Source organism: Ictidomys tridecemlineatus, chromosome 6 (assembly GCF_052094955.1).
Source record: "Ictidomys tridecemlineatus isolate mIctTri1 chromosome 6, mIctTri1.hap1, whole genome shotgun sequence".
NCBI lineage: Eukaryota > Metazoa > Chordata > Mammalia > Rodentia > Sciuridae > Ictidomys > Ictidomys tridecemlineatus.
In genome coordinates this window covers 182,387,440-182,412,139 of record NC_135482.1, presented here as the reverse complement: position 1 = coordinate 182,412,139, position 24,700 = coordinate 182,387,440, and the positions used below count along the sequence as shown (strand labels likewise).

The window sequence follows — 24,700 nt, the reverse complement described above, 5'->3', positions numbered from 1 at the left end:
GTCAAGACACTTTAAAGATTGCTACTTTTGATTTCAATAAGGGTAATGATTTACTTTTATCTAAAACAACTACTTAGTAAATGAACTAAGTACACCACATTCATACAAATGGACTCCAATTTATCTGAAATAAGTGCTTACAGAAGCTAGAAGAGTTTGGATGTATAAATATTTCCAGAACGAATATAGAAAATCCCGCATTATGCAGAAGTATTGTGATTACATGTGTGTCATTCTCCTACAGATAAACCTTGACGAAAAAGGTAAAGGAGGCACTGGAGGCAACATTCCAACACATTATTGTACCTGGACAGTGAAGAGAAGACAATGTATTTGCTGTTCACCTACCTCATTAATGACCTTTACCTTCCATTCCTCTCCATTAGTTAATCTGCAAATTTACGTCTAGTAATATAAGATATTTTAAACATCCACTTGCAAAAAACAGGCCAAGATTGGGCATTAGTAATATTCTCTTCATTAGTCATTAGTCATTAGTCAATATTTTCTTCATACAATCAGTAGATCAAAGAGTCATCTATTTTTGGTACCCAACTGTACCAGATATTGTTAACTCAATATTTCTAAGAAAGTTGTTGTATGATTGTTTACTTTAAAAATAATCTGTCAAACCATCCACTAAATACTCATTTGTTCTCAAAGAATTTAAAAAATAAATCTGGAAGATAGCCTAACAATAACAACAACAACAAAAAATTAAGAATAGAGGCTTAGGCAACCCCAAAAAACCAAATGCCGAATATTTTCTTTAATATAAGGAGGCTGAGGCATTTAGGTCACCAGCACTTCGTGAAAATGGCGATGTTGTGTGTGTCCAGCATTGCTAGAAGAGGCTTGACGTGGATAGTCTTAGGAACGACACACAGAAAATTTTGGTCTCAACCCAGAAAAGAAAAAGAACCAGTGGAGACTGAGACCATAGAAGAGGTTAAAAAAAAAAAAAAAGAGCCTATTCTGGTGTGTCCTCCCTTACGAAGCCGAGCATACATACCTCCTGAAGATCTTCAGAGTCGTTTGGAATCTCATATGAAAGAAGTTTTTGGTTCATCCCTTCCTAGTAATTGGCAGGATATCTCCCTGGAAGATTGTCATATGAAGTTTAATCTCTTGGCACATTTGGCTGATGACTTGGGCCATGCAGTGCCTAACTCCAGGCTTTATCAGATGTGCAGGGTCAGAGATATTCTTGATTTCCATAATGTCCCTGTTCAAGATAGATCTAAATTTGATGAACTTAACTCCCAATTTGAAAATCACTTGGAGTTACTGAGCAGTTCAGAAGATAAACACATGGAAGTCATTTTTGTTGTCCTGATGAAGGGGGCTGTTTTAGACTTTTTGATACTTTACCTATCAGAACACTGCTCCAAATCTATTTTTTCCATAAAGGAATGCAATATCTCTTTTTTCCCCTTATATCATGAATTGACAAAGAAATAGCAGGATTTTCTATTTTCACATTTTCTGAAACCATTCTCTCTCTCTTTTTTTAAATGGAATCAAGTCATTAAGAATTTATGGACGGTTTCTTCAGAGGACACCTAATGAGTTTAAGATAGGAGGTCATTACAAGTTCAGATGTGGTCTTTACCCTTCTCAGGCATAAAGCAATAGTTGCAAGAAGATGTTCTAATTCTATTAGGACTCTTAAATCTATGCTGTAATGATCATATGTAGAATACATAAGTAAGGAAACTTTTATTACATATAGAAAGTTGTTACTTTCACTCTTTCACTGCATGAGTAGAAACAAAATATACAGTGCATTCTGGATCAATCTTTTTTGGAATTAAAGTAGATTTCATAAAAAAATAAGGAGGCTGATTCATAGTGGGATAGGGAGCAGGAGCATGAGAGGAATAGATGAATTCTAGACAGGGCAGAGGGGTTGGAAGGGAAGGGGAGGGGACATAGGATTATTAATGATGGTGGCAGGTGATGATCATTATTATCCAAAGTACAGGTATGAAGACACAAATCGGTGTGAATATACTGTGTATACAACTAGATATATGAAAAATTTTGCTTTATATGTGTAATAAGAATTTTGATACATTCCACTCTCATATATATATAAAAAATAAATTAAAAAAAAAAGAATAGAGGCTTAGGGCTGGGGTTGTGGCTTAGAGGTAGAGCACTTGCTTTAACACGTGTAGAACACTGGTTTCAATCCTTAGCATCACATAAATAAATAAAATAAAGGTATTGTGTCCATCTAGAACTAAAAGTAAAAAATAAAAAAAGAATAGAGGCTTCATGATCCTGTTCATTTACATGTATACATGACCTAACCCAGTGTCTTGAACATATTCTAGAGATAAGAAATTATTCTAGGCAAGCATAACTCAACATGTACTAACAAATGTATACCTTAATTATTATAGGTTAAGATGAAGACAATAAACCAATTTCTTTTATGTATTGACTATGTATTTTCTAATGAGTTCCCTGAAAATAATTTAAAAAGAAAAGACAAAGGAATATACATCTTCCTATAAGATTAAAATCAGACATTAAATCAATGCCATTACACTGAAATGGATAATGGATGCAAAAATGTGAAAGTCTATAGTTATGCCCCAGTGTAACAGCTACTAGAGAATAATTATTCATTATTTATAAATAATTGGGTTCTTCTTTTTTTGGGGGGGGGTGTACCAGGAATTGAATCCAGGAATGTTTAACCACTGAGCAACATCCCCAGCACTTTTTATTTTTTTTTATTTTGAGACAGGGCCCTGCTAAGTTGCTTAGGGCCTCACTAAGTTGCTTGCTGAGGCTAGCCTCAAACTTGAGATCCTCCTGCCTCAGCCTCCTAAACTGCTGGGATTACAAGTGAGTGCCACCATGCTTGGCAATAACTGGGGTTCCTGTTTGTTAATATTATTATAATGTTTCCTCCCAGTTTTATTGAAGTATAATTTACAAAAATTGTACATATTTATAATGCATAGGATGTTTTGATACACATTGTGAAATGATTGTCACAATCAAGCTAATTAACATTTTCATATATTTAGCTAGATCAAGTAGTTACTTTTATAATAGAAAAGAAAATTTTAAAAGGAAAACACATTCACTGAGGTCTTACTATGTATACTGTGTATGCTTATTTTTCCATGTAAATTTTTGCCATATTTCCACTAATTAGAAAACTCCCAAGACTTTTTTAAAATTTTTTTAGAAATTAATGGGCCTTTATTTTGTTCATTTATTTATATGCAGTGCTGAGAATCAAACCCAGTGCCTCACATATGCTAGGCAAACACTCTACCACAGAGCCACAAACACAGCTCCCCAAGACAGTTTTGGTTTCAACAAATCACATCAACAGATTTAAATGCAGGAGAGTCTTAATATATTTAAATATATGTTTAAATACTTTGTTCAATTTATAAAATGTTTTCATGAAAAAACACATATCATTGCTCTATATTCTACCCTAAAATGGAGGGTTATGTAATTAAAAATTAATGAGGTGAATTTTCTTTTGTTCTTTCTGTATATTAATATTACTACTTTATAAAAGTGAATTGTTCCTATAATAACTGCATTCAATATTTTTATTTATTTTTATTTCCACTTAATTATACTATTGAATTTTTAAAGTACACACTTTTTTGTTTAATAATTTCAATGAAAAACCAGACTCAATATGAATCAATTATGACTCAATTCATGATGATGTTTGCTTAAGGCTGCTCTGTGTCCAAATGCTCAAAGATAACAATTATGATAATCAATTACTAAGTCTGGTGCATAATAAGAGGAAAATGAACAGAAACTTTATAAAGTTAGGAAGAGACTCGAGTATCCTGAACATGCAAATGTTAAGAGTATTTAGATTTTTAGTAACTATAAAGAGAAAACTGATAGCAGAATGAGAAAAACAAGTAAAATTGTATAATACCATTTCTGCAAGGAGAATTATAAGAATAAGAATTATAAGAATATGGACCAATATTTCCTAGGAGAGTTTTAAATTGCTAGGCATTTTAAAAAGATGAGTAAAATATGATAATAAGAGTGACTCTTAGCACTTATTTTTAACACAATTAGAAAACTTCAACTATTGCATTACATTTGTGAAAATACATGTAATGTGAAATTATTGCCTTGTCTTAAAACAATGAACTACAAAGAACATCAAGGTAAAAATGGACCAAGGTATACAAGGCTTTTGGAAATTCTGGAGTGTGCATCTCAGCAAAGACTTGAAACATAAAGTCAGTCATAGAGTGACCATAACCAGAATCTTTTTTTTTTTTCACTTTTAAATACTCTAATCAGATTTTCATTCTTTGTATTCCATTTGAAAGGTCTTGATAAAACAGCTCTATCAGAAACATATTTTTAAGAATCTATATCATTTAAGTTTTTTTTTAGTTTTTCAGGATGTCTCTTTTCATACAATATAAAATTGCACTGTCACTAATACTTCACAAGTTAGTCTTACCTTCTTCCAATTGTTATCAAAATTGTGGAAAACACTAGTATAGCAACAGCCTCATCAAAGACTGTTATCATCCCTCTTAAATCAGGCTCTTAATTTTTTAGTCTTTTAACAAAATGTCTGCCAAGATAAGCACAAAGTCTATACAAAATAATTTTAAAAATGTAAAATCATAGAATTTCAAATAATACAGAATCATAGGTTACGAAAATAACTCGATACATTCCCCCTGGTCTTCACTTTCTATCATCTTTTAAAACGTATTCTGGGTTAAATATCAGATTAAACACAAATTGAACACTTTCCTTTTCTCTTCCAAAAATACGAAATTAATAGAAAACATTCCATGTTTAAAAAAAATAATCCAAGTAAGCAAATTTCTATGAATGAGAAAGAAATAGGGAATCCAGAGGAGAAAACAGGAACTAAAATCCATAACCCACAGACAAGAAGGGACTGTAGGTATCAAGAATAAGGTTGTCACAAACATGTCCCATTTTGGACCTCAGGGCAGAAACAAGTATCCCATGTGAAACCAGGAGTTAAATATAGTTTCTATCATGAATAAGGATAAGAATAGTGTCTCTACTCATCTACCTAACTAAAATAAGTGTTTCCCTGTGGTGAGGATGCAGGTACAGATTCACTTAGTGAATCTGGTTTGAAATAGGCTTATATTTCATGGAGTATGGCGGAAGAGACAAGATCTCACAACTATACAATGAGAAAAATTCATGAGTTGAGGCCTTGACATAAACTGAGGTTGCACACCCAATGATGCAAATGAATTGGCAGACTCAAATTAGCTCACTGGGAGGTTATATGCTATGGTTTGGATATATGTCTCCTAAAGGTTTATGTGTAAAGCCCAGATCATCAGTATAGTGCTTTTGGAAGGTTGTGAAATTTTTTAGGAGATAGGGCCTAATGGTTAGTCTTTGATCACTGGGGCATCCCCTTGAAGAGAATTGTGAGACCCTACCCTGAATTATTTTTCTTTCAGTTCCTGACCATGAAGTACATGATTTTGCTACACCACATGATCTCACCCTGCACTCGCACCATTTGCCCAAAACAATGGGGCCACTGATCATGGACTAAAACTTCTTGAACAATAAACCAGAATAAACCTTGTCTCTTTATAAGCTGATTATCTCAAGTAATAGTGGTGAAAACTAACACAGTACATAAAAGAAAATCTTTCTCAGAAGATAATCCTGGGAAAAGATTTGCAAATTATGAGCCAGTTTGATGCTGAGAAGATAGTGTTAATAAGTGCATAAATAAGAATTAATTTTGTTACGTTAGTTATACTAAAGAATAATTTAAAAAGAATTTTGACTTCTGCTTCTGACCAAAATTAAATAACAGGCACTATATTTCACATCATTCCAAAAGTAAACAATCATAAAAAATAATAAAAATATGTGAATCAATGATTTTCAAGATCTTGGATATTTTCAATAAAAGACGGTAATTCTTGAGATGTGGAAAAAAATAAGGTGAGTCCTGCAAAAGTATTATTTTTCCAGGGCTTTCATTATGAAGGGAAACTCATGCAGACTCAGAAAGATTTGCTTAATTAGGGGATACTGCTGAGAGTCTGCACAAGTCAAAATAGCTAGAGTTTACAAGATGGAGAACCAAAAAGGAGGGAGATGCACAGTTAGAGGAGAACTCTAAAAATTTGTTAGGCCTCATAGTTAGCCAGCTTTTCATTGCTATGGCCAAAATATCTGAAAAGAACTTAGAGAAAGAAAAGTTTATTTTGCCTCCTGGTTTCAGAGATTCAGTCCATAGTGGGCAGACTCCATTGCTCTGGGCCTGAGGTGAGGCTGAATAACATGTAAGAGGGGTGTGGTAAAGGAAAGTTACAAGTCATGACCACCAAGAAGCAGACAGATGGAGAAGCCAGAGGTCCAAGATAAAGAATCCCAAAGGTACACTTCCAGTGACACACTTCCTCTACCTACTCCCCACCTGCCTACAGTTACTACCACAATAGTCCATTCAAACTAGAATGAACAGCAGTTACTGCTCTTACAACCTAATTGTTTTACCTCTGCATATTCTTACATTAATGCAGGAACTTGGGTTGGGGTACCACATTCCAGACTTTAAGTCTCCCTGAACTATTCATCAAAATATTAATCAGACCATGTATATATGGTTAATACCAGGAAAAGGAGAAAGAGTTACCCAAGAATTAGAGGGAATATTAGGGACTCACAGAAGAGATAGTATTTGTTCCTACCAGCAACACTTGGAAATTTCATAATTAACGAAATACTGGGTAGAGTACACAAAGGGTCTTGCTTCATGTAGAGAATAATTAACCCCAGTAAAAACAAGTCTCTTATTTCCCTTACAAGGGAAAGCCCCCTAAATACCAAACTTAACTGTATCTCGTAACAAATCTCAAGAATATTTATATAGGAATGTAAAAATATGCAACACTCAAGAAGGTAAAGTTTACAGTTCTTATATTTAATTTTAAAAATTACCAGGCATGCAAAGAAACAAGAAACCACAACCCATACTTAAAAGAAAGATCAATAAATCAAAACAAATGTAGAACTGAAAAACATGTAATTAGCAGGAAAGACATTAAAGCTGATCATAGGTTTACATCTAACCATATATTTAATCACATAACATGTAAATTACCTAAACACACTAATTTAAAGGTAGTGATTAACAGATTAGATAAAAAAAATCATAAGACTCAACTACATACTGCCTAAAAGAAACACATTTTAAAGATAACAATAAATTAAAAGAAGAAGTATACTAAAGTATATCAGAATTATATGTTCCTTTACTAATCAAATTCAACTTGAATGGCTATATGAATGTCAGAAAAAGGTATTTCAGAATAAAGGTTATTATCAAGTTTAAAGAATACAATTTCATAATGATAAAGGGGTCAGTTCAGCAGGATGATACAAAGTCAGTAATGTTTATGCACTCAATAACAATTCAAAATACCTGAAGCAAACAAAAAATGACAGATTGCAAAGAGAAAAAAGAAAAATCTACAATTTAAATCGGATTTCAGTACTCTGTTTTCAGTAATTGACAGAAGAACGGACAGGTAATCAGACCAAAATATCACCAGTGGATTTGGTAAGATAAAGGTCATTAAAGCAATTGAAGGAGAATGGTAGAGACAGCAACCAAGCTAAAGTTGTTTGAGAAGATAATGGAAAGACACCACATGGTAACACTGAATCTAGAAGAGCTGCTACAAATAGATGCTATACAGGGGAGCTAAGAAATTAGTTGAACAAAGGTCAATGTGAAGCCAAAAATTTTCTTTGCTTTTTTGAGATATAAAACAAACTAGAACAAATAAATACAAGTAAAGGGAAGTTTAGGTTCAAGTGGAAAAAATTAAGTACCAGACAGAAGAAAATTACAAGAGACAACTTTAAAAGAACAAGAGGAAAGAAACCAGTAAAAGGAGGATTATGTAACTCACATATTTGAAACTTAAATACACATGTCTAAATAATTCATAAGCTAAAGAATAAATCATAATAAAAATTATAAAGAACATTAAATTAAGCAAAAATCTTAGAGGTACAAGAGACAAAGATTGGGTAAGGGAGCTAAAATGGTATCAAAAGGATATTTGTCATCTTAAATTACATATTTAAAAATTTTAAAGGCTAGCTACTAATTAAGAAGAAATCTACTTGGAAATTAAAAAATAGAAAGGAAGATAGCTGCTCTGTAAGTTTATTACTATATACGGACTAGTTAAGAACATAAGACATAAAGTTTTCTTGACAATCTTATCAACCAGATAGCAGATCAATGCTTAAAAGCCAAACCTGCAAAGCACTAGGAGAGACACGCTGGAAATATGTTGCCATTTGTATTTGCAAAACAAACTAGAACAAATATGTCACTTCTATTTCCTACCAAAGGCAAATAGAAATATATAAGATCAATGAAACAATGAATTCTTGTATAAAAAATCACTAAACCATACATTCAATACCTCAAAAATGCATACATAAGCCACTAAATATTTTTGAAGGCCTCTATTTGGGACTATATGCTATTGACATATGTTCAGACACTGAAGTCACAGAAACTAATCATACTCATTTCTATTTCTATAATAAGATGATATAACATTATTTTCTAATCTTTTCCCTTTAGATTAAAAATATAATCTGCATTAACCTCAAGAAAAATTAATTCCTAGTAAAAAGCTATAAAGAAAGATTATAGCAACATGGAATGTATTGAATTGTTGATCATTTTGAAACACTGGATAGTTAATTTTATAATAAATAATATATGAGACTTTCTCCCAAGTCAGAATTTGTTAAAAAATAAAGTTATTCTTGTCATTTAGGCTATCAAGTAGCATCCTTTTATGTTTTTTAAATTCTTGGTGAGAGCACATTTGTTATTAACCATGGCTAGAAAGAGAATCTCTTTGCTACTTATAAAGTTATACATTACTTTACAGAAAAAGATTCACACAACAGGACAATAAGGGGTTTATAAAATTCAAACACTCATTTATTTTGCTGATTAAAAAACAAAACACATACATATAACTGAAACCAGTGATTTTTTTGAGGACATGAGACAGAAGAATACATCATGGCTTTCTAAGAACACTCATTTCTGCTGGGCCCAGGCAAATAAAGCAACATTTACAAGTCAGTGTGGTCTAGGTTATGAGGAAGGCATGCACTTGATGTTCTAGCAGAGGAGGTTAAAAATGTAAAAATCAGAACAATGTTCAGGGCAGATAAACAAGGTGGGGAAAAAAGAATTCTATTCAAAGGAAAAGTTCTACATAAAGGCCCAAAGATGATAGCATATTAGAAATATCTCATCCTACCACAAAAAATTTTTTCACTGTGCAAATATAACATTATCACAGATGTATGATGCCCAGCCCAGCTTGAGAATATTAAAAGGTAATTTATGAAATGGGGAAGATTTCTGAGGAAGTAAGGGGCATTAAGAATTCATGTTTGATTTGAAAATTTAGACTCAGAGAAGCAACAAGGCATTTTTTTCTATTTAGTTGTGATGGAAGAACACACAATGTATTTAACCAGAAAGAACACACATACGTATTTAACCAACACTTCTAAAGTAGTCATTAAGTACCCAGCACTCTTCCTAGAATCTCACAAACATCAATAATGTTTTTAACAACCCTATGAGATAAACTCCAGAACTTGTGATTTTTACTACAAGATGATTGATTTTCATAGAGAAGGTTAAATCATAGAAATTATTTAAGGCATATTTTTAAATAATTTTAACACAATAAAGAATTTCATGTTGGTGATTAGTATAGGAAACTGAAAAAAAGAAAAATGAATAAAAAGAAAAAGAAGTTGAATGTATTAAAGAGAAGAAAATGAAGCAGCATATAAAATGAAGCATCTACAAAAGGCAGGAGTGGGTGAATGTATGGGAATCCAAAACATGTTATTAAATTCTATCCAAATATTGCTCGAATCTTGTCCCTTTCTCTCCCCACCATTTTCTATTACTCAAATTCAAAACCAGAGATCAAAAAATCTTAACAAGCAGGAAGGGCTGGAGTTGTGGCAAAGCAGTAGAGCACTCGCCTAGCATGTGTGAGGAGCTGGGTTCGATCCTGAGCACCACATAAGAATGAATGAATGAATAAATAAATGAATAAAAGGTATTGTGCCAGCTACAACTAAAAGTATTTTTTTAAAATCTTAACAAGCAGACAAAGGAATCTATTGTATTTCTAGTCCAACATACAAGCATAGGCAAACAAGAGATTTTTTAAAAAAACATGAGGTAGAATTTTACTTCCTATGGAATTATATTATAAAATATTACTACAATAAAAATGTCAAAACCTTACATACAGGATCAGTGAAGAAGAATGTAGAAAGAGGTTCCTAAAAGAAAATGCTAACACCCAATGTAACAGATTCCTAATTAGTCACACAAGTGAAAAAAAGCAAATAAAAATGATACATGTATTACAATTTTATTTCAGTGCTCTGAATATGGTGGCTAGCATGGGAAAAAATATGTAGAAATTTATAGATTTTTGTTTCTAATGATTTCAAATGGCAAAATTCACTTTATATAATCTGAATCTACATATAGTCATGTAGCACATGCCCAGAAAGTTGGAAGTATAAAAGTCATGCAAGTCTGAAACTTAAGAACATTTATTCCTAGTGGTATGTAAAGATTACTGATGTAAGATTAGTATCAGCCAGTCCAACAAAGCAAAGTACCTATAGTTGAAACAATACTTCTCCAAGTCCAGTGAAAAGCACATCACTGCTGTTAATTTCCACTGGTCAATTGGCCTTTCAAATACATTCAGTCTGTGTAAGGTACCATGGAAGATCTCTAGTGGTTTACATGTGAAACCAATATTAAAGCTAACATGAAGCTGTTCTTTATCATTTCTTACTGTGAAGTTTCACATTATGAGTACTGAACCAGAAATCTCATTACTTTAATAGCAGCAGAGCAAGGATAATATACAATGCAGGAGAAGTTTTATAAACAGTGATCTCCCCCAAATATTGCACTTCATACATACAAGTCTCAACCTTTAACTATACAACCCTAGTTGATGAGGGTGTCTTGGGTACATTCTGTGTTCTTTGTTACAAGAAAAGGCATTTCTTACTGTCAGAAGTTTATAAGCTCATAAGAAAAAAAGAACATGCATCAAAGAACTAAAAAGTAAATAATAAAATGATGACATTTCAAAAAGTAAATGCAATTATAAGATCAGAAAACTCGATATATACAATAAAAGTTTGTAAAGTGTTTCATAAAAGAAGATGAAAAGGTCCTCCCAAATATTTCTGAATGACTGTCTAAATGTAGAAAGAAAGAAAGAGAAAAGGAAGCAAGGGAGGTTAATCTAAAGGTTAAATGCAAAAGTCAATCTCTTATCCCAACTACTTCGTATTTTGCTTATTTTCTTAAGTTGTTTATATAAGGCCACCAATATAATACCAATGTGTCTTACTTTATACATAAATATAGACTTGAAATTTTTATTTTAAATATTTATTTAAACTCATTTCTATTATCCTTATTAAGACTATGTGTCTACACAATATTTCTCTTTACAAAATCATACTAACCAAAATTAAAGAACTCTCTCAAGATAACACAGTCATATTAGGCAGGATGATTCTAGAACTTCATCCTTGACTAGAGTATACCCTTTGAGACAATTGATATTCCCACACACAGCCAAGTAGCGTATGCCTGGAAATCAGGAATTTAATTCCAAAGATCATATTATGCAAATTCAGAACTTAAGAAATTTACCTAAATGTATGCCTAAGTAAATAAATAATTACCTAACTACATATATGTAACTAAAACTGGGCTCTATTGTATGCAAACAAATTGATTCGTACATTATATTTAAGGTATAATCATAATTGAGCTTTAAATTGCCACAGTACCTAAAGAATCTACTGTTAATTTGGATTATGATTGAGAGTTTCATTTTTTTAAAGAATATAGTTTATTGTTTGCTTTTTCAAAATGTATCTGATTTTCATTTTTTCATGTTAATATGACTTAAAATAATAGTAAAAAGAAGAAAATTATGTCAGAAAAAAGTATATAAAATTAATAGAATTCAATTTTAAATTATGGACAATAAATTCTCTTTAACTTTTTAAAGTATAACATGCTTAAATAAACATTGTATACTCATAGGTTAAGTCCTCCTACCTTCTTCAAGAGTTTTACAACTTTCTTACATGTTTTTGTCTCTTTGATTTTACATATACATTATAGAATCACCATTTCAATTTCCACCAAAACAGAAAAAGAAAAAAACAATATCACAAATTTTGCCTGAAACCATTTTGAGTATATACACCTGCTTTTTTTCAATAAAGTTTCCCTTATCCTTCACATCAATCTTATTGATCCTAGGTATTTGCTTTTATAAATGGCATCTATTTTTTGAATTTTATTTTATTATTGGTCTATTTCATTTTTAGCATATAGTGTTGGTAAGCTTTATTTTATTATTGATATATTGAAGTGATGTTTTAAAATTGACCTTATTATATCTATAACTTCAGCAAAGTTCACTTACTGATTTTAACAGCTCAGTTCTGTCTGTTATTATGGAATTTATAAAATCATGTTGTTGGTGAATAATAAGTTTTCTTCCTTTCCAACTATGTACCCTTTATTTCCTTTGCTAACACATCTGACAATGTCTGAACAGCACTGATGAGAGTGAGCATCACTGCCTCCTATGCAATGTAAGAATGTCGTCAACATTTGATTTTCAAATATAATGTTTGCTGACACTCTTTTAGCTATTTTTACCAAATCATTTACCAGTAGTAAATGTCAAGTGTCTTTACCATGACAGATTTCAAATATTATCAAATGAGCTTGTGCTTATATTGAGATGATCCCAAAATTCCTGCTCCCCACTCCCTTTGCTCTCTCAAAATAGGAAATTATTAAATGATTACCTGATATTAATCAAACTTCCGTTGTCAAAAACCTCAACTTGTATTTCCTTTTTCTAAAAAGAAATATCATGTATTTTTTTAAGTTGATGCCTGATATTTCCTGCAACCTCTGTGAGCCCCTTTTTGGAGTAGCTATCATGTTTTCAAATTGTCTGCCTTTTGCTTACATGCCAGATGTTGCCTATGGAACATTAAAGAGATAATCTCAAATCTTTGATGACATTTTATTTCCCAGAAAATATTTACTTCTGATTTTTGGAGTTAGCCAAGAATATTAGGAAGCCCATATCATACTGATCTAAGCAGGAATTGAGATTATTCAATGCCTGGCTCCTATCCCAAGAAGAAATAGTTCACTCCTATTATAAATTTACTCTGACAAACCGATACCCCAATCTCAGAAAGTCCTAATTTGAAGTTTTATCATCCCAGTCATGTAAAATCTGTTAAAATCTCTGCTTGGTGTCTCAGTCTTAAGTTCCCTCTTTCAGAACCTAGAAATTTAGAAACACAAGGGAGAAAGTCTCTCTAAACCAAGATTACCATTCTGAGTTTCATTTTTCTGTTGGACTTTGGCCCTATAATTATTTTCTATCATACCAGCTCTCCAATGCCTTCAATAATTTTTTTTGAGATTTCCTAAGTAAGAGGTTGATCTAATTTATGTTGTCCCTCATGTTTACTGGTGATCAGACCTGTGGCTAGATCTCAGGTAAAAAAGAAAAGAAAAAGTTCTCACTGACTAAATAAGGCTGCCAAAAATTTCACTCCAGGAAAAGAAACTATTTTTACTCATATGTAACATTTTTATAGAAAGAAATACTCAATAATCTTTAACTTATTTGGTTAAATTCACTGTCTACTAAAAATGTTTAAAGTAAGCACCTTAAAGTGAGATTAATTATGATAAAAATGTATCCACTGAAATGCTAAATCCTCACACAATATAAATTTATGACCTAAGTAGTACCTTATAAAGATTGAAAAGCATTCTGAAGCATTAATTCTGAATCTCTTATAGACAGCAATGAAATTACAGAAAGATATCATAATGCAAACTCCCAATTTTAAGGGCTTAATGAGTAAGAATGGTAGAAAACACAAGCAAAACAGGTAGAGCCAAATCCTACTCAACATATTCAGGTGACAGAAGAGAGCTGAAAACCAATAAATCAGGCATGATTCCACACTGTCACAGGACTGACAAGAAGGAACAGATACATCAGAGAAGTCAGAACTATAAAATGTTACAGCACTCTCATAAATGCATGTATGGGAAAGGCTGAGGTCTAAAACAATGAGGTGATTTGGAACAAGACGCATAGGTAAAGATAAAACTTGAGCTGAGTTTTGAAAAAGCAAACATTTAGCTGAGAAGACATTCCAGGCCCCAAAGGCATCCAAAACAGACATGCAAGGTGCTGACCTCTGAGGAAACTTAAAAGTATTCTCTGTGATTAAATCAGGCATGACAGTGCCTGGCAGTCACCAGAGACTGTTTTAAGAGGTTAAAATAACTTCAGAAGGAATATGACATATTTTTGTTTTGTTGTGTGTGTTTTAAGAGTAAATCTTCAGAATTCAAATTCATTAACAATTAATTTAGAAAATATTTTAAAAGTAGACATAAAGCATTAGCACAGCATATAAAAATAAAAGACTCAGCCAAGTACATTAGTAGTATATATCTGTAATCCCAAAGGTTCAGGAGGCTAAGGCAGAAGGATGGCAAGTTCAAAATCAGCCTAATCAATTTAGCAAGACCCTATCTATCTCAAAATAAAAAAAATAAAAAGGGCTGGGAATGTAGTTCAGTGGCTAAGCACTCTTGGGTTCAATCACTGGTACCAAAAATTTAAAAAAATTAATAAAAGACTCAAAACTACAGTTAAGACTAAACTATACATTTTTCCTTATAGAAATAAATCAAATAAAAAAAGAAGGTAGATTACAGAATAAAATTGAATTATCCTAATATAAGGACTATCAACTTTAGGGACCAGAGTAAAATTTGAATCAAACTTCTTTTCAGGAATAGAACACTAAGAAATTAGCAACAACTCTCCTCTATCACAGGTGGTAAAATAAGAAAAGGAATAGTAAATTTTGAAAGAAAATGTAGTGTTGAATAAGCAACTAGCTAGAAGTTATCTGCTTAAAACAACAACCCTTGGGGCTGGTATTGTGGCTCATTGGTAGAATGCTTGCCTAATACATGTGGGGCCCTGGGCTCTAGCCTCAGCACCACATAAAAATTAATGAATGGAGTAAAGTTATGGTGTCCAACTACAAATAAAAAATAAATATTTAAAAAAACCTTATTATCTCACATCTTTCATGAGTCAGGAACTTGGAAGCAAGTTAGCTACAAGGTTCTGGCTGAAGGGTCTTTCCTGAGGTTGCAGTTAAGACTTTGGCCAGTGCTGCTGTCATTTGAAGGTTTTGCTGGAACTGGAGGATCTGGTCCTAAGAAGGCTCACTGACAGGACTCTCAGCAGGCCTCATGCCCTTGCAGCAGGTGGGCAACAGGCCTCAGTCACTTACTACTAAGCTTCTTTAAAAAGTCTACTTGAGCTTCCTTACAACATGGCAGCTGGCTTATCCCAGAATAAGTGATCCAAGATCAGAGAGGAAGGCAGATACCACGGCATCTTTCCCCCAAAATCATACACTTTATTTCTGCCTTATTCTATATTAGAAACTTATTACAAAGTCCAGCTTATACTCAAAGGGAGAAAAAGTAGGCTCCATTTCTTGAAAGGGAAGTCAAAGAACGGTGGACATATCACAAACCATCACATATACCATAAATATGTTAGTATAACAAACGATGAAAGGTGTCAGGAGTTTTTGCAAAAGACAAAACTATCTTAAAGCCAAACAGTATTTCTACCCTTAAATCAACAACTTTCTGGGAAGTCCACAGATAAGCCTTTAGAAGAGGAAGTTCAGCCCTAATGGTACCATTTTTTTAAACCATATTTCATAATAATAACAAATCTGTCACAGTAAAAAAGGATTGTGATCTATAAGTTTCTGGACAGGACATGAAGAAAGAGAGGAAGAAACACACTGAACAATAATTGAGGAGCCAATTACATACAATGCACTACTAACAGCCATGAAATTTGGCAGTGTGGAAAAATGTATCATCAGCATACCAAAGAAAAGTTCTTAGGCCCTAGAGCTTTTCTGTAAGGGGACTTCTTTTCAAAGTAGCCAAGGAATTGATGTTTCTGTGAGGGTAGAGGAGTGGTAGAAAAACCAATTTATAATTCAAATAGTTCTTCCTACTGGGACATCATCTACTCCTTTACTAACTGATCTCAACTTCACTAGCATTATTTCAAAAAATAAATGGAGAAAATGAAGCACATTTATTAAGTTTAATTGACCAACTGCTTCCACAACCCCCATCTCACAGTTTATGTGGCTAAAAGGAAGTCCATATCACACAGCCTTTCAGTCAACTTACAGCAGGAAAATCAATATAGTACCTAGCAAGACAAGAACCAATAATCTACTTAAACAGTTATATGGAAAATACATACCTGGCTGGTAGAGCACCCTTGCAAAAATGAGTAAGGAATGAGTAGGCAGTTGAATATAGAATGTATGCAAAAACTCTGACACAAGAAAAGGAGAGAAACATACAAATGTCTTTTCATATGTAAAAAAAATGTAGCTGGATCAGAGGCTGAAAACTGTAAGTAACCAACTGATTTTGAAATCTCTAAAGCATGACATGAAGTGTTATATGTAAATACAAAATATCTAAAACATTTATTTAGCTGTGACTTCCACTTGAATTTGTCCAATAGGAGCTTTCTGTTTCATCTCTGTTGATATGAGGCACTGGCTTAGCTATGTACCTTTTACTGCTGATGTGATGCACTGGCTTAGCTACATACCTTTTATGACACAGTTTCTGGCAGGAATCTCTCTCTACACTGTTCCAGCTCTCAGCAGGCTCTAGTAACACATCTCTTTCTCTTGTCCCTTGAGGTGTGATATCATCCTGATGCTGCTAATCCCTGCATGCCTTAACACACACTGTGTCTCTAATTTGGCACACACCTTTGAAAACTGAAAGTTTCCTCAAAAATCCCAAATCACAGTGCTATTCCCTGCTGGGATCCTGACATAACATGGATTTTTTTTTCCAATTTGCTTTATTCTAATCAGTTTTAGTTCTCTATTCTACTTTTGCTTTTTACTACCTATTTTCAGCCTTTGACTTTGCTCTGGTTTCTAATTCATTTTTTAATTGACAATCAAAATTGTATACATTTATTTATGTATTTTGAAATCTGCATACATTGTGGAATGGCTAAATTAAGCTAATTAATATAGGCATTACCTTGCATACTTATTAGTTTTTTGTGATGGGAACACTTAAAATCTACTCTTCTCAACCATCAAGAATATAATACATCACTATTAACTATAGTTGCCATTTAGCACAGCAGATCTTTTTAATTTATTTGTTCTAAAGAAAATTTTGTATCCTTTGACTAACATCTGCCCAATGCTCCCACCCCAACTCATGGTAACCATAATCCTACATTGCTTTTGACTAACAAAATTCAGGATATTTGTACTTACTATTTTTTTGATACTCTTACACTATTCATTTTATACTGAATAAATTTGGCCTAAATTACTGGATTATTAACATCTATAATAATCTTTTTAACACTTATTCAATTATTTGTTCCTCCCTTTGTTCTGATAAAACTCTTTTTTGGCACTAAAAGTAATGTAGCAACTAGAAGCCATTAAAAACATAATTGATATAATACAAAAATAGCTTTTCAAGTGTATTACTGCTTACACAAGTACACTATTACAGAAAATAGCCCCATTATTCAAATTATTAATAATGGAACAAGTCACAACTTTCTTACTTTGTAGCCACCAAATTGTCCTCATATATTTTTTATTTCTCAAATAAAAAAAAACTAAAAAAATGACTAATTAACATGTAGATAGGAATAGAAAAGCTGCAGGCTATTGAATTAAGCATCATGCAGCTAGTCCATAAAACTTTTCTGCCAGTGTGCTAAGTTTTAAACATGCATATAAAATGATATGTTCTCCTTGGACTGGGGCGGGGGAGGGGGGGAGACTATGCAAGCTAACGGGTATTTTTTAATATAGGTCTGTTATTCTCAACTTGCCTATTTTCCAGTTGCAAATGGCTTTTTCAGAACTTTTTTCTTCAATATACCCTATCTTTAAGTGGGTAATACTAGGACTTTTCAAAGTATCAATTAGCAATAGGCTTCAAATTCATGGAACAAACACAATGTAATTCATGTGGGGTTTGCATTTCGTCTATTTCAATAACTGTGATTATACTTAGAAACTTGACCTTATTACACTATAATTTAGGAGGCTTTCTTCCAAGAAAGCAAGAAATGAAAATTTGTTGTGTTGTTGAATACTTTACAAACAAGTTCTATGTAGTAAAACAGGTAAAAGAAGAAGGTTTATAGGTTTTGAAATGGATAAAATTAGGATATTCATAGAAAAACTTCAGAAGTACCTCAATAATCAAATATAAATTTTCATACACACATTAAATTATTGCTTAGTCTTCCTCTCTGCATGGACTCCGGGAGTGCTCTGGACAGCTCTCTTGCAAAGTAGAGTCCACACAATCATTTTTTGGTTTTTGTTGTTGTTTTCTCAAAATGGAAATTGAAGATGGGGCCTCACACATGCTAGGCCAAAGTTTTACCACTGAGTCATACCTGAAGCCTGATTCCATGGCATCTTGCTCACATTTTCAATTCCACTTGTCTAAGATGACTCTGAGAGATCTGTATTTTTAAACTGCATCTACAGAATTTTAGGTTTTAGTAATCATTATTATAACTAGTCAGTAGCCATAGCAGAACATGGCTAGAGTTCAAATTGTAAGGCACTGTACAATTCATTTAACCTTTACTGCAGATAGTTTATGTTGGGGGTAATGCCTTTACTTTCATGACACTTGAAAAGCAAAAGTTAAACCAAGTGATGTATCCACCTTGGGGACTGGCAAGAAATAGGTATACACATATGGTGTCCTTCCTCTTGGTAGGAATCCTATGACTTTCTAATATTTTTGGTATTATTTCTGATAAGCAAACTGATCCCCTGACTGGCTATTTATTCTTCTTTCTTTCCTGAGAAGAATTTTCAGTACTAGTGCTTGCCTTATTTTTGACCTTGTAGAATCCATTGAGTCACTTGATTCTGACACTTGAAGTTGCCTAAAGCATCTGTCTCTTACCTATTAATACCCATGGACTCTTAGAATTACAAAGTACTATTTTGAGCTAAATATATTTTATTCTACAGTTGGCTAACCAAAGCCCAGAGAGTTTAAGTAACTGAAGTTACACAGGTAATGATAGACTAGAAACTAGATGTCCATATTTCCAATATCATATTTTTGAGGTACTTAGCTAAATTCAGTTCCAGAACACAAAATGGAAAATTAGAATTTAGTAGTTCTGGTTGTGTTCAACATGTATAAAGGTTTATGGAATGTTAAAATTTACATTAGAGTTATCAATTTTACATTTCTATCAAAAAAAAGTGATAGTATCATTTCTTCCTGAAATTTTTGAGGCATATTTTCATTTTGAGTCACTTACTTTCATATCTGAGTCTATTTGAATTTAATCTCTTCATGTTTATCTACTTAAATAATCTATAATGTAGTCTTAACTGCTATATTGACTAGGGTTCAAGAATGCAAAAGGATTTCAATATGTTTATATAATATATCATTAGAAAATTAACCTGATATAGCCACCAAAAAGCTATCAGTGAAAAATTTTTCAGCCTCAAATATTTGAAAATAAAAGTATCAATACTATAATTAATATATAGCTACATTTTGAACTCTTAAAAGCATTTTATATAATAATCACTAAGTGCATTTTTAATGAAAATAGTCAATAACTCTAAATACATTAAAATCCATTACTTTGTAGCATGAATGGTACCAGGAAAAAAGCTTAAAAAAAAAAAACATTTGACAAGCAGTCATCTTCTCTGAACAATCCTTAGGACTACACAAGAAATGATCTGTATTTAGCAAGTTGCTTATACATATATGTAAAACTAAAATACTTAAAAGTAGCTATCTTAACTAGATTAAACATTGCAGAGGCAAATGTGGTTGTTCCACTGATTTTCATATGAGCAATAAACCGGAGGATGCCTGTGAGTCTACATCAATCTCACATAAATTCTTGACAGCTTTCCTTAGAAATAAGGGACCAACTTGCACTTTCCTGAACCTTAACTGTGATAAAACTTGGCCTTCTTATAGCCACTCTGGCTTGCCAGAGTCTACTTTCTTCCAAGAATGTCAAGAAGATAAGGAAGTAATCAAAGAAGTAACATGGACATGGTTCCTTAGCTTCTCTCAGTATTCCCAGAATGTTCTGAATTGAGTGAAGATGTGTTAAGAGTTGCTTTAATTTTCAACAATATGCTTTTATGGCCATGGATTTTCAGTGAGTATTATAATAAGAACCAAGAATCAGGAGTAAATACAAATCTCCATATTGGCAAATGAATCAAGAAAACAAGCAAACTACAAAAAATTAGAAATTGAATATTTAAACTTCAATTTGGTCTAATACTGGGAAATAAAAGTTTTTCATTGGTCCAAGGTTAAACTGTCTTTTCTTGGAAAGGACTGTCCTTTAACTGAAGGTAATTTTCTGCTACCTGATAGTGTAAAAATATTTTTACTTATAAATTTTATGTAATTGATTTCTTTGTTGGCTTTAAACATCCTTATATGGCAAAAAAAAAGTTGACAATTGGAGGTAAACAAAAGAATGCAGAAGATTCTCCATTAATGATCAGATCTTTTCCTCCTCCCCACTGTCAGTAATGTCTACAAAAGGCTCCACAACACTTGCCTCTATTGGAGACAATTCAAGGAATTCACAGAGAATTGAAAGCAAATAGTTTCTTTCCCAGTGCAAATGAAAGGCATTTTTATACTTGCATACTAATCATTGATTAAAGTGAACATTGGCTCTAGATGTAAAATAAACTCTGACTCATCCTCCAGGGAGGAACATCAGTGTTTTGTAAAACATTTGTTAGTCAGTAGCACAAAGATAAGAAACATTAAAATAAAGCTAGGTGCAAAGAAAATTTAGGATGCTGTATGCAAACTCCAGGATCAAACAGATGCTTGAGATAAAAAAACAGGAAATCCTTAGGAAAAGAAAAGTAATTATGGTATTAAAAAATAAGTTGTTGATTCCATGTATAATAGAAACTAACTAGAGGGCTATATAGTTTTATAATTAAGATATTATTTGAATAAGAAACTTGACTCTGCCAGAGTCCTGAGGTAATATTTGTTAAGTATTTGTGTGCCAGCCACAATGCCCAGGACAATCAATTGAGGTTCTAAGATCTTGTTTGGTTTATTTAAATAACAGTTTCTTCTAACTTAGTATCTCCTGGATCTTGCATAGGATACACTGTAGGTTAACTACCTCTTCCCCAGAACACTTTACTAATTATTTACTTCTTTTTTATTGCCTTTTCTTTGAGGCTAATGAGTTGAATGAATAGTCTTTTTAATATGCCAAATAACTTTTTGTGATAAGCTCATGTATCTAAATTATAAGAGGGCTAACTTCCAAATATAAAGTAAAGTAAAGGTATCTACAAAGTTGAATTCCATTTTCAGAAATACACAACAATATTGTAAAAAGTCTCATTAAATATCATAACATAATATTTGATCCTTAAATTATATATTCATGGAATTTTTACTTGTAGTTTGATAAAATAAATTTAGTGCAACTATAAAAGGTGTCCTTCAAAAATTCAATAGTATACAAATGCTTTAAGTATAAACTCATAGCAGGATTAATGCCACAGTTCTAAAACATCAAGTAATATATATTTAAAATCCTAGAATCTTATTCTTGTTGTACAAAGGATATTTTTATATTTCCCTATAATTAAGTAGCGAATTAATAAGTCAATAATATTTATTGTGTCCATGTCTGAAACATGCTAGTGAAATCACAGTAAGTCCAGAAAAGATGGACATTGAATATAAAACAGTAAGAGATTGAATCCACATCTATATAGCTTCCTAGTGATAATATTTAGGAATTTAAAAAATTCCTTGAGTCATTTATAAAAGTATAGCAAGACCTGTCATTAATGGAACATTTACTATTTTAAATATTTTATGCCAATTAATTACATTAACCCTTATATCATCTCTAAGAGTTTGAGTTTATATCATTTACATTTTTATAGATGAGAAAACTAAGAACTAAAAAAGACTAAGTAAATTTCTCAAGGACACATAGCCAGTTAGTACAACATTAAAACTCAGAGAGGACTGATTTCAAAGCTTCCAAGTTTAACCTTGTCGTATACTACATTATTTTATTGCCACTAGGTTAAAATTAGGTGAATAACTAGGTTTCATAAACACAGAAATCTATCTCTGACATGTCACCAAAGCAACTGTTCACACTTTCAAAGACAAGTTCAAGGACATGTTTGGTATCAGGTCCCTTATGATTTCAGAACATAAATAATAAATTAGTTGTCAGAAAATCATAAGTTGTGAGAAAAATTAATATTTTGAGATACAAGGAGAAGACTGCTGTAGTGACTTATTGGAAGCTTATCCTCCTCCCTAAAATAAATGCTCAGGAAGGCCCTTCACACTCTGCTTTAAATGTAGTTATAAGAAAATGAAAGGCCAGTATCTGCAGCTGCCATATTGTGACCACATGGGGACCAACAAGAAGAAGAAAACTCATATGCCTAGGAAAGTGGAGGAGAAATATGAAAAGCACTGAGTTCTTTGATAACTCTGCTACCACTTAACTTTGAAATTGTAATAATGAAATAATATATCCCTACTGTTTATGACACTTTAGTTAACATTCTGTTATAACTTGAATACCAAAACATCCTAATTGATAAAAGCAATGATTCAAAATTCTCTAACAACTATACTTTAAGTTATAAGTAACTAGACTTTGTTTGAACTCTAGTTTTTCATTGAAATATAAATATTTAAAAGTAAAAACTAATCTAGACCTAGGGAAAAAATCTTTTAGTTTACTACCTTGACTAATTTCATATAACTTATGAAATACAAAAATATTTTATTTGAGTTAAAATGTAGTGTAATTTGAAAACAACATATTGAGAAGACTAGTAAAATTGTTAAAGATGAAACAAAAATCACCTGAATACATGATAATTTTAAAATGTAAAAGTCCTATTTGATAACCTGGAAAGAAATTGAAATATACTATTTATCTCTATTTACACCTATATATATCAGGGATACCTATAAACAAATTTGCTAGTCCATTAAGATAGCAGAGATTAGAAAACAGTTTGCAGGTGATTTATTCTGCCACATGCTATTCCGAGTTACATGCTTATGAGATTGCTTTGCAAATATGTTAAAATTCATTTGTGTCTGCCAATTATTTTCTTAGATTGCTAAATCTTTATCTGCATTATTCATGTCTATCTGTATCCCAGGGATGTTACTTGAGATTGTAGAAAGCATAAGTCTCCTAAAGAATACAGTACTAACTTTCCATACAGAATTAAAGTGACAAGGTTGTCTGAGACCAGGTATAAACAAATCCTGCCAGGTAGTCCCAAAGGCTGAACTAATCAATATGTTAGCATACCTGTCACCTCTTCTTGACATACAAGTGGGTCATGATCCACCAGTAGAAAGTTCTGGCACAGATCATATTTGATCTTTCAGTAACACAACTGTTGTTTATAGACTGAATATAAGAAGATTCATCACCAAAATAATGGTAAGGAAACAGGAAAGGTGCATTCATTCAAATAAATAAACAGAAAGAACCAAAAGCAAATGTCTTGTTTTAGGAAACATGTCTAATATTAGCAATGCTTAAGTTTGGGATAGGTTCAGGTTATTGGGTATTGTCATTTAAATACTTTTTAAATTCATCCTTGTGGAGCCTTTGTTGAGGCCCAAAAGGAGAGTTGTCTTCAGTGGGCAAAATACTCATTTCCAATTAATTTCAGAGGCATTAAGCATTATTCATGATGAGAGAATCCAGCTTATACTCTAGTGAGACCCCTCAGAGGGGGAAAGCAGCAATGCTAAGCAGGGAATCAGTCAGAAGGAAGGGGACAGCATGCAGAGGAGAGGGAGGAAAGATTTTTGCTGGTATTGTCAACAGAAATGAGGATTACACAGTTTGTTATAACACACATATCAACATTGTTAATGTATACACACATGTATACTCCTTATCATGTCAATTCCTGATCAACATTTATGTGTCTCATCTGAAAAATAAAACTGAAAAAATTTCAATGGCAATTAAGTAGTTTTACTTGCAAGTTAGAATACTACTTAAACTTCCATTAAAATGTTAATAATTTCATTTCACTAAATATGTAGTCTTGATTACAGGTTTCAACATTGAAAGATTTCAAAGATATTTAATATATGTCAGCATAAAAATATTCATGTAAATATAAAATCATTTTCATTCTCTCATTTGCATTAGTGTCTGATGCAGATAGTTTTATGAAATTATTTCTATAAAGAATAACATACCATAATTCCTGATATTATTTTCTCCTTTTATGGTTGGACATAATTAGCAGGCAGTCAGTATCTATGTATGTATATATGTCTGTTTAAGTGAATCTA

At 32.3% G+C, this 24,700-nt stretch overlaps 1 protein-coding gene and 1 pseudogene across 4 annotated transcripts in view; one reads left to right on the top strand and one right to left on the bottom strand.

The window, feature by feature from the left end:
- Positions 1-24,700, bottom strand: part of Gpc5 (glypican 5) — a 1,280,165-nt gene that overhangs the window by 1,110,648 nt on the left and 144,817 nt on the right. The window lies entirely within an intron of this gene.
- LOC144378436 (large ribosomal subunit protein mL50 pseudogene) lies at positions 817-1,312 on the top strand (annotated as a pseudogene).